Genomic DNA, 11,573 nt, shown 5'->3' with positions numbered 1-11,573 from the left:
TAGTTTCGAACCGCTGACCTTAAGGTTCGCAGCCCGATTCATAACCACTACGCTAGCAGAGCTCCTTAAGGCCCAATAATTAGCCAAAAGCTATTTTTCAGATGGATAGTTGTTGTTTGTTAAGTGTCACTGAGTCAGTTCCAACTCACATTCATAGTGACCCTGTATAGGATTTCTAAGGTTATAAATTATTGCAGGAGCAAAAGTCCTCATCTCTCTCCTGCAGAGTGGCTGATGGTCTTAAACTGCCAACCTTGTGTCCAGCACATAGTCCAGCACATATCCACAGTGTTTCAAATACCAGCAGAGTCACCTATATTAGACAGGTTTCAGCAGAGCTTCCAGACTAACAAACTATTTGGAAGAAGGACTAGGTGGTCCATTCCTGAGTAATTAGTCACTGAAATATTATTAATAGCACAAAACATTGTGTGATATTATGCTAAAAAGTGAGTCCCTCAGGTTGGAAGGCACTTATATATGATTGGGGTAGAGCTGTCTCCTTAAAGTAAAGTCTTCTTTAAAGACATTAATGGACCAAAGCTTTTGAGATCTTCATTTACTTATATGAGACATAACTCAAAACGAGAAGAAATAGTTGAAATTATCCATTAATAAATGGAACATGGGATGCATGAAGTATTAATCTAGGAAAATTGAAAGTTGTAAAAACTGAAATGGAGCCATAAAAATCAATATCCTAGGCAATAATGAGCTGAAATGAACAGGTATCATCCATTTTGAATCAGACAATCATATGGTTTACTATGCCTGGAATGACAATTTATGCACCAACCACCAAAGTCAGTGTTGAAGAAATTGAAGAATTCTATCAAGTTCTTTAGCCTGAAAGTGAAGATAGAAGATATATTGATATATACTGCTGATTAGACTATGAAAATTGGCAATAAAAAGGAGGGGTAGGTAGTTGAAAACTATGGCTTTTATAACAGAAATGACTCTGAAGAATGCATAATAGAATTTTTCAAGAACAACAATGTCTTGATTGCAAATGCCTTTCTTAAGCAACATAAATGGTAAGTATACACATGTACTTTGCCAGATGGAATACATAGGAAGCAAGTAGACTACAACTAGAGTAAGAAATAATGGAGAAGGTCAGTATCATCTGCCAAAAGAAGGATAGGTTTCCAACTGTGGAACGGACCATCAATTGCTCAAGTTCAGGCTGAAGCTGAAGAAAATGTAAACAAGTTTATGAGAGCTGACATATGATCTCGAGTATATTGCACTTGAATTTAGAGACCATCTCAAGAACAAATGAGTTATGGGATAACACCAGAGCATCATACATGAAGAAAGCAAAAGATCATGAAAAAGACAAGAAAGAAAGAAAAGACCAAAGTGGATGTCAGAAGAAACTCTAAAACTTGCTCTTGAGCACAGAAAAGTTAAAAAGAATTGAAGAAATGATGAAGTAAAAAGAGTTGAACACCAAATTTCACTATTGTTGCCATGCTTGAGTCCATTGATGCTGCCATAATACCAAAACATCTCACTGGGGGTCTTCCTCTTTTTCTCTTACCCTCCAACTTATCAAATATGATATCCTTCTCCAATATGTCCAGTATTGGACTTCCAATATATCTGAAGTATGAGAGACGAAGTTTGGCCATCCTGACCTCCAAGGACCACTCTGGCTACACTTCTTCCAACACAGATCTGTTTGTTCTTTTGGTAGCCCATGGCACTTTCAATATTCTCCTCCAACACCATAACTCAAATGCAGCAATGCTTCTACGATCTTCCTTATTCACTGTCCAGCTTTTGCATGCATATGAGGTTATTAAACCTTCCATGGCTTGGGTCACGTGCACCTTAGTCTTCAAGCTGACATCCTTTGTTCCTCAACACTTTAAAAAGGTCTTGTGCAATAGATTTGCCTAATGCAATACGTTGTTTGATTCTTGACTGCTGCTTCCGTAAGTGTTGATAGTTGATCCAAGAAGAATAAACTCCTTGACAACTTCAATCTTTTCTCCATTAATAAGAATGTTGTTTACTGGTCCAGTGGTGTGGATTTTTGTTTTCTTTACATTGAGATGTAATCCATACCAAAGGCTGTGGTCTTTGATTTTCATCAGTAAATATTTTAAGTCCTATCCGCTTTCAGCAAGCAAGGTTGTATCATCTGCATATCACAGGTTGTGATATATCCTCCAATCCTGGTGCCAGGCACAAATATGGATCTCTTTCAAACAGTTGGCCAGATAGTTGCCTTCCAAATTTCTTGGCATAGATGAGTAAGTGCCTCCAGTGTCAACTCTCTTTCTTGAAAGATTTCAATTTTTATAACATCAATTCCTGGTGCCTTTTTTTTTTTGCCAATTCCTTCAATGCATCTTGAACTTATTCCTTCAGTATCATTGACTCTTGATCATATACTACCTATTGCAATGGTTGAACATCAACATTAACAGTTTCCTTTTGGTACAGTGACTCTGTGTATTGCTTCCATCTTCTTTTCATGATTTCTACATCATTCAATAATTTTCCAAGAGGATCCGTCAATATCAAAAGTTGAGGTTTGAATTTTTCTTTCAGTTCCCCCAGCTTGAGAAATGCTGAGAGTGTTCTTACATTTTGGTTTTCTGATTTCAGATCTTTGCACATTTCGTTGTAATATTTGACTTTGTATTCTTGAAGTGACCTTTGAAATTTTCTGTTCAGCTCTTTTACCTCATCATTTTTTCCATTTACTTTAGCATCTCTGTGCTGGAGAGCAGTTTTCAATGTCACTTCTGACATCCATTTTGATCTTTTCCTTCTTTCTTGCCTTCTCAATGACTTTTTGTTTTCTTCCTGTATGATGTTCTTGATGTCATCCCACAACTCCTCTGGTCTGTTCTTCATATGATCTCTAAATTCAGGTGGAATATATTCAAAGACATATTTTGCTCTCGTGGACTTGTTTCTATTTTCTTCAGCTTCACATTGAATTTTCCTATGAGCAATTGAAGATCCATTCCACAATCTGCCCCTGGCCTTGTTGATGATATGGAGCTTTTCCATCGTCTCTTTCTGCAGATGTAGTCAATTTGATTTCTATGTATTCCATTGGGTGAGTTCCATGTGTATAATCATCTCTTATGCTGTCTAAAGAAGGTATTTGAAATGATCAAATCATTGATTTTGCAGAATTCTATCATGTGTTCTCCAGCATCATTTCTATCACCATGATTCTATTTTCCAACTACTGATCCTTCCTCTTTGTTCACAACCTTTGCATTCAAATCACCAGTAATGATCAATACATCTTGATTGCATGTTTGATCAATTTCAGACTGAAGAAGCTGGTAGAATTCTTCTATTTCATCCTCACTGGCTTTAGTGGTTGGTACATAAATTTGAATAATAGTGGCATTTACTGTTCTTCCCTATGTTGTTGATTCTGACCCATAGCGACCCGTATAGGGTTTCTGAGGAGCAGCTGGTGTGCTTGAACCGCTGACCTTGCAGTTCAAGCAGCTTTGCAATCTGGTGCATTAACCCACAGGGCCACACCAGGACTCCTATAGGTCTTCCCTATAGGTGCATGGATATTATCCATTCACAGACAGTGTTGGCTACTACTGGTCGATTTCAAATCACTAATGCCTAAGATATCAATGTTTATGCGTTCCATTTTTGACAATTTCCCATTTTTCTAGATTCATACTTTGTACTTTGCATGTTCTGATTATTAATGGATGTTTACAGCTATTTCTCTTCATTTTGAGTTGTTCCCCATCAGCAAATGAAGGTCCTGTGGACTTTTCTCCCATGGGCTTTACTCCATTTGCATCATCATGGTCAACTCTACTTTGAGGAGGCAGCTCTTCCCCAGTCTCATTTTGAGTACTTTCCAACCTGAGGCACTCATTTTCTGGCACTATATCTGACATTGTTTCTCAGCTATCCATAAAGCTTTCAGTGACTAACTATTCGGAAGTACTTCATCACTCCTTCTTGCTAGTCTGTCTTCATCTGGAAGCTCATGTGAAACCTGTCAACCATTGTTAACCCTGTTGGTATTTAAAATACCTATGGGATAGCTTCCAGAATGACAGCAACTCACAAGGTACCACAGTTAGACAACTGAAGGTTGAGTGATGGCTTTATATATTACGTTCGATTAAAATTATATATTTTTGTATTGTGACATAAGATATTATCTTTTAAACTACAAAACTAAAGGATGTTTATTTTTAGGAAACTTGATAAATAAAAAAAAGGATAAAAATGAAAATATGCTATGTCATGTCATCTGAAGATAATGAGTAATATTATTCTGATTTTTTTTTTTTTTCTGGTTAGACCATTTTTCTTCATTTCTTGATGGGTGTCTTTTCTCTGTTTATATCCCTCTGTTTCTCTCCTTTATTTGTATTCTTAGGTTCTTGTTTCAGTTCTTTTTAATATTTATATATGTCTCTATCTATGTCTCTCTTTCTTATCTCTGGATATCTCTTTTTTACTATGTGCTTTCTTCTTTGTCTAAGTCCCTTTTTCTTGTTGTTGTTAGGTGCCATCGGGTCAGTACTGACTCATAGCGACCCTAGGCACAGCAGAATAAAACACTGCCTGATCCTGGGCCAACTTCACTACTGTTGCCATGTTTGAGTCCATCGATGTTGCCACTTGGCCAATACATCTCATTGGGGATCTTCCTCTTCATATCTGACCCTCCATCTTACCAAACATGATATACTTCCCCAGTGACTTGTCCCTCCTGACAATGTGTCCAAGGTGTGAGAAACAAAGTTTGGCCATCTTGGCCTCCAAGGAGCACTCTGGCTGCACTTCTTCCAAAACAGATCTATTGGTTCTTTTGGCAGCCCATGGCACTTTCAATATTCTCCTCAACCACCATAACTCAAAAGCATCAATTCTTCTACAGTCTTCTTTATTCACTGTCCAGTTTTCACATGCATATGAGGTTATTGAAAATACCATGGCTTGGGTCAGGCTCACTTTAGTCCTCAAGCTGACATCTTTGCTCTTCAACACTTTAAAAAGGTCTTTTGCAGCAGCTTTGCCTAGTGCAATACATTGTTTGATTTCTTGACTGCTGCTTCCATGAGTGTCGATAGTTGATGCAAGAAGAATGAAGTCCTTGACAACTTCAATCGTTTCTTTGTTGATAAGAATGTTGTTTATTGGTCCAGTGGTGAGGATTTTTGTTTTCTTTACATTGAGATGTAATCCATTTGAAGGTTGTGTTCTTTGATCTTCATCAGTAAATGTTTTAATTCCTCTTCACTTTCAGACAGCAAGGTTACATCATCTGCAAATTGCAGGTTGTTAATTACTGTTCTTCAATTAAATAATACATATTGTTATGCATTTATCATTTGGCTTTATATTACATCAAATTACTGTAATTGCTAAAGACTGTTGTAGAAAAGAGCAAGTCATCCATCTTCTGAAAACATTCTGGAATATATCACATAAGTGCAAAATTCTCTGTACTCAAATAACGATCTCTAAGGGCAGGAACTATTTCAAGATCTGTTTCATTTTTAACAATCTATCGCAAACTGATGAAATTGTATGCTGTATTTCATTTGATTTCTTCTCTTTCTCTCTTTTTTTAACTTTTTATTGTGAAGTGAGTGAGGGTCTATGGAGTAGATTTAGCAAATCATACACTTTACCTCATTTAAAAAAACTGCAACCTTCCCCCCCCCCCAATGCAACACCACCCATCCCACTTCCTCCCTGCATCTCCATTACCTATCCCCAACACTGTAAATCTTTATGGGAGCAGAAATCGCATCTTTTTCCTGTGGAGAGGCTGGTGGATTCCAACTGCTGACCTTGAGGTTAGCAGTCAAATGCATGACCCATATGCCCCAGAATACCTTAACATATGGCCTGCAAATCATGTAATGTTTACTACTTGACTCTTGAGATTAAAATTTTACCAACCCTTGTTCTAGGGTACAAGGAATCTTTGAGCAGTCTTATTTCACATTAACCTTAAACTTTCTTTTCTTATCACAAGAAGATTCTATGAATGAGAATATAGGCTAAAAAGTGGAAAGATAACATGTTTTAGTAATGAGAATCTGTCCATTATTTGAAAAATGTACACATTCCAGTGTCTGACATTTTAATTGCTTCATTTATAGAAACAGAAAATAAAATAATACCAATATCATCAACAACAACAAAAACTTTCAGTAATCTATGCTTCATTAATTCATATACTTGGGTTTATTACAAATGAAACATATTTATATGTATTCTACAATCACTGTAGAGTAAGAACTGAATTGCTAAGTGTGCTAATCACAAGTTTGGCAGTTGAAACCCATCAGCTTCTCTTGGAAACCCTACACAAGGTTGTTATGAGTCAAAACCAACTCCACGGCATACAAAAATAACAATAAATGCAATCAGAGAATGGTTTCAGATATGTTCTCTTAGTAAATAAACTTGTCTTAATCTCCTTAGGTTGCCTTCAAAAAAAAAAAAGAATACTTTTGTGCCATGGGTGGAAAAAAATGATTTTGAGGTCAGAACTAACATCAATTTTTAACAAATCCCAAATTGATACCTTTCCAGATTATTAAAGTTTTGCAACAAGTTTACAGGAATACTGTCCCACATCAAGCAACAGATTTTAAATGGATAAAGCATTTTAAGGAAGGTCAGGAAGACCTCAAAGATTAACAAAAGAAGAAAGACCATCAACCTTGACAAATGAAAAAAGTATGGCTGAAGTCTAGAAACTGATAGAAAATCTTAGAATTAACATTAGTGTGATATCTTCTAAATTTGGGACCTCACATGAGTTGGACATTTTCAATTTTAAGAGAACATCTTAGCCTTAGCAAGCTTTTTGGCTCAACAATTTCCATTAACATCTTCTAGCTCTACAATCTGATTTTTCCATCAGTTTTGTAAAGAAGATTGAAGCTAATGAAGATTAATTTATGGAATAAATCATAATCAGAAATGCGTCTTGGATTTCCCAATATGATCCAGAGTGCAAGATCCATTCAGAACAGCGGCTTCTGAGATTTGCTAGTTAAATTGGAGGTGGAGAGATCAGTTCAGATTATGATGACATTCTTAGGACTCCAAAGGTGTAATCTTGACAGATTTTCTCAAAGGACACAGGATGATCATCCGGGCTTATTATGAAGTTTAAAAAAACGTTTTTTTTTTAATGTTTTATTGTGAATTATGTGATAGTTTACATGGGAGAACATTAGTTTTACATTCATCCTATCGTATATTGTTTCATTGCCATGGTTACAAACCCCTGCATGCATCATCAACCTACCAAAAGGTACACCCTACAAGCCTGCCCCCTGATAGCACACAGCCCTTCTCCTTCTCTGGGTCTAGCTTCTCCAGTTGCTCCATCTCTCCACATCATCATCTCTGCCTCCATCTCTGGCATCACTGATTCTCTGGCTAGGGTCCCGCTCTCCCCTCTTCACCCTTGATGGTTCCAGGGACCTCCGCTCCTAGATTGCAAAGTTCATCACTCCCTCCATTGTTACAAAACATCTACCTTTATATTTCCAACCCTCACAATCAGTCCTGATAACAATTATTTTATTCACTATTGTATCACTAGAGACATATCCACATTTCCTTTCATCAGCCCCACCTAGACAGATTGGCTACTACTCAGTGGCATGCCTTCCTCCATGCCCTCTGGATCTAGGTTCCCTCTTGAAAGCTTGTAAGTCAGGCACTTCTTGCCTTTGTAGGCTTCCTCCCCGCCCCCACTTTGAGTAGCCAATGTCCAAGTTGCCCATCCCTGTCTAATTTGTGTATAGAGTGGGTGGGAAAGATCCTCACTGTAAAGATTTGTTCCCTCTTTTGAGCTACTGCATCCATAGGTGTAGGTCAAGTTCATCAAAATCTATCAGATTACTCTTTTTTTCCTCTTCTTTCTTCTTCTAGTTGAGCTCTGATCATCCAATCATTGAAGCCAGGTCAAATGATTATGCATATGCCCTCTCTTCTTATCAGCTGGACACTTCACTCTCCACTCTAGTCCTCTGTGGCTATGTCACTGACTCTGGACCCAAGAGTCCCCAGGTCTTGCCACACACTGCTGGCCAACCAGGTCTCCACCCGGGTTCACAGGAATCTATTGAATTTTGTAGGGCTTAGCTCGCCGCTTCATTGCTGTTTTTCCCTCACTTCACCTTATCAGTGATGAACGTGCTCACCAGTCAGAGCATGTATTCCCATTGAGTTTCAGTTTTGGAAGGGCATTTGCTCTGAGGTTACCCGACCACTTGCTTTGATGTCTCCTGGGCAAGCAACTTGCTTGTTCTTGTAGTAATCAGTTGGACTGCTGTTATTGTTTTGTATTTTTCCTGTCAGTCTTTCATTACGAAGTTTTAAGAAAATTGAAAACTACATTGGTGAGAAAAAGACCAGGAAAGTTGCATTGACTAGGGCCATAATAACTAGTCGTGGGAAGGATGAGAGAATAGTATGGAGCAGAACTCAGATTTTTTAAAAAGCCAGAAAAGTTGGAATGGCAGAGACACTCTTTAAACCAGGAATAAAGCTTATCCCCTGAGAACACGTTTGAGCAAACTAGGAGAGTGGCACATAAAAGAATTAATATTATCCATAAGATCATTTTATTATTGTATTATGTTTCAAAATGTATCTTATTCCCCATCTGTTGTGTTTTAATAATATTTTATTCAGTTTTTGGTGAAAGTTACAAAGCAAGCTAGGTTGCCATTTATCAATGTCAGCACCAGTTGTTTAGTGGCGTAAGTTTCATTTATCATAATGTGTCAACATTCTCTTTAATTGTGTCTCTTTGTTCCATTTTCAGAACTCTAGTTTCCCTGTCCAATTATCATCTCATTTGTGGTCGCAGAGAGATGTTTTTTAAGTAAAGAACTGATCTTGTGGGTAATATTCATTCTTTTATGTGACACTGCTATTTCCCTCAAAGGTGCTCTCAGGGGATAAGTTTGATCATGGGTTTAAAGAGTGTCTCTGCAATTCCAGTGTTTCTGGCTTTAAAATGACAATAATAATTTGAGTTCTGCTCCGTATTATTCTTTCACCCTATATAGGGCCAGCTATTATGACCTGGTCAGAATGGTCAGTGGTGGTAGCCAAGCATGTCTAGTTCTTTTGGTTTCAGAGTAAATGAAGTTATGGTTTATGTACACTTGTTTCTTCTCTGAGTTTTTGTTTAAATTCTAAGTATTTGCTCCTGAAAAATAGAGACCCTTGGTTGTGTCTTAAATGGTCCTTTGCAATCATTACTAATTCAGATGCTATGTGTTTCACTATAATGCACATTATGATTTTTTGTGAACTATGTTATGCCAGTTGATTAAGTTGTCTCATGAAACTATGGTCTTAAGCTTTTAAACCCAGCAAACCAATCTGTGACAGTATTTGTGAAGAGCATCCATATTCATTTCTTCAAAGACTATATGAGCTTGCACTGCATATTTGTATTTATATGTACTTTTATGGCACTGTGGGATAAGCACTGGACTGTTATCTGCAAGTCAGTGCTTCAGTTCCACCAGTCACTCCTCAAAAACCCCATACAAGGTCACTATGAGGCAGAACTGATTAGATAGCACTTAACTATAACAACAAGGTGGAGCCCTGGTGGTACTGTAGAATCAGCACTGGACTGCAGATCATACATTTGACAGGTCAAACCCACCAGCCATTCTGCAGGAGACAGAGGAGGGTTTGTGCTCCCATAAATGTTTATAGCTTAAGAAATTCTATGCAGAGTCACTATGAGTCAGAATCAACAACAATGGGTTTAGTTTATCTATTCTCACCTCTATACATACCTGTACCTTTCATATGTGCTCAAATTTTCATTTTTACTTTGGTTGTGTTGTGTATATTACATCCACATTCAGTGTTAATTTTCTCATCACCCAAAATCAAAGTCTCTACAATCTTTCACCTTCTTTCCCTATTAACCACCAATAAACATTGGTCTTCTTATAACAGAAGGAGCATAAAATATTTGTGCTTATATGCTTGACTTACTTCACTTAACATTATGCCCTTCAGATCCATCGCTGTTATAATACGTTATGCAGGTACATTTTTTATGGTTGCATAGGATTCCATTGCATTTATATATCACAATTTACTTATCCATTCAACTGTTAGTGAACACTTCAGCTTTTCCAGTTTGTTTGCAGAATAAAGTAGCAGTGACTATAAATGTACATGAGTGTGCTTGTGTCATTATCTTTAAGTCTCCAGGATACATCCAAATCCAAGGATTGCTAGATGATAGATAGGATAGTTCTACTTGTACCTTTTTGAGAAAGTGACATACTTTTCTATACTGGTTATAACATTTTATAGTTCCCTCAGCAATTGGGAAAGTTTTCAATCCCCACATCCTCATGAATGCTTGTTTTTATTACTTTATTTGTTTTATTTTTAGCTGGACTAAGAGTATCTCATTATTGTTTTGATTTCTAGCTCACTAATGGCTAATGATCATGAACATTTTTTTAATACCTTTGTTGACTGCTGGGATGTCCTCTTTGGTGGAGGTTCTGTTCATGTTCTTTGCCTATTTTGAGGTTGTTTTTTTTTGTTTTGTTATTGAGCTGTTGGGATTAATTTGGAGTTATCAGCTCTCTTCCACTTCTCTATACGTTTATGGTTGAACCAATAGCAAGCTATTTTGACTACACTAGCTATGTAGTATGTTTTAATATTAAAAGAAGTGTGGATTTTCCTGCTTTTTGTTTTATTCATTGTTCCTTTGGTTATTTGGCATGATTGGCAGTTCAAACCCACCAGTGAACCCATAGGATAAAGAGTGAACTTTCTGTTCCTGTGTATATTTACAATCCTATTTTTATTGTTAAATGCCATGCAGTCATTCCAACTCAGAGCAACCCTGTATAAGAGTTTCAAGGCATTAAATCTTCTCCGAAGCAGAAAGCCTCATCTTTCTCCCATGGGGTGGTTGGCAGACTCCAACCACGGACTTTGTGGTATGGTTTGAGTCTTTCCTTTCCAAATGAAGTTGGTCATTAGTTTTTCTATTGCAGTAAATAATTTTGTTGGAATTTATATTATGATTGTGTTGTACCTATAGATTCCTTTTGGAGTACTGGTGGGGAACTGTAGGATAAACAAGGTTAATTTGAATCACAGGGTGTAGGTTCAAACCCACCAGCCACTCTCAGAAACAGGGTTGCTATGAGCTGGAACCAACCTGAAGGCAGTTAACAACAACAATGTCTTATAATTTTCGTTTTGTAAGTCTTTTATGTCCCTGGTTAGAAAAATTCCTAGGTATGTTACCAAATTGGGGGTTATTATAAATTAGACTGTTTTCTTGATTTCCTTTTCAGAGCATTCTTTGTTTATATATAAGAACCAAGTTGATTCCCGTGTGATCATGTACCTTGTAATGTTGCTAAATTCTTCAATTAGTTCTAGCAGTTTACAGGTGATCATTTAGGGTCATCTATATATAGAATTATATATATATGGAGCTCTGGTAGCGTAGTGGTTACGAATCGGGCTGCAAACCTTAAGGTCAGTGGTTCAAAACTACCAGCTGCTCC

Source organism: Chrysochloris asiatica, unplaced genomic scaffold (assembly GCF_000296735.1).
Source record: "Chrysochloris asiatica unplaced genomic scaffold, ChrAsi1.0 scaffold00059, whole genome shotgun sequence".
Taxonomy (NCBI): domain Eukaryota; kingdom Metazoa; phylum Chordata; class Mammalia; order Afrosoricida; family Chrysochloridae; genus Chrysochloris; species Chrysochloris asiatica.
This window is presented reverse-complemented; position numbering follows the sequence as displayed.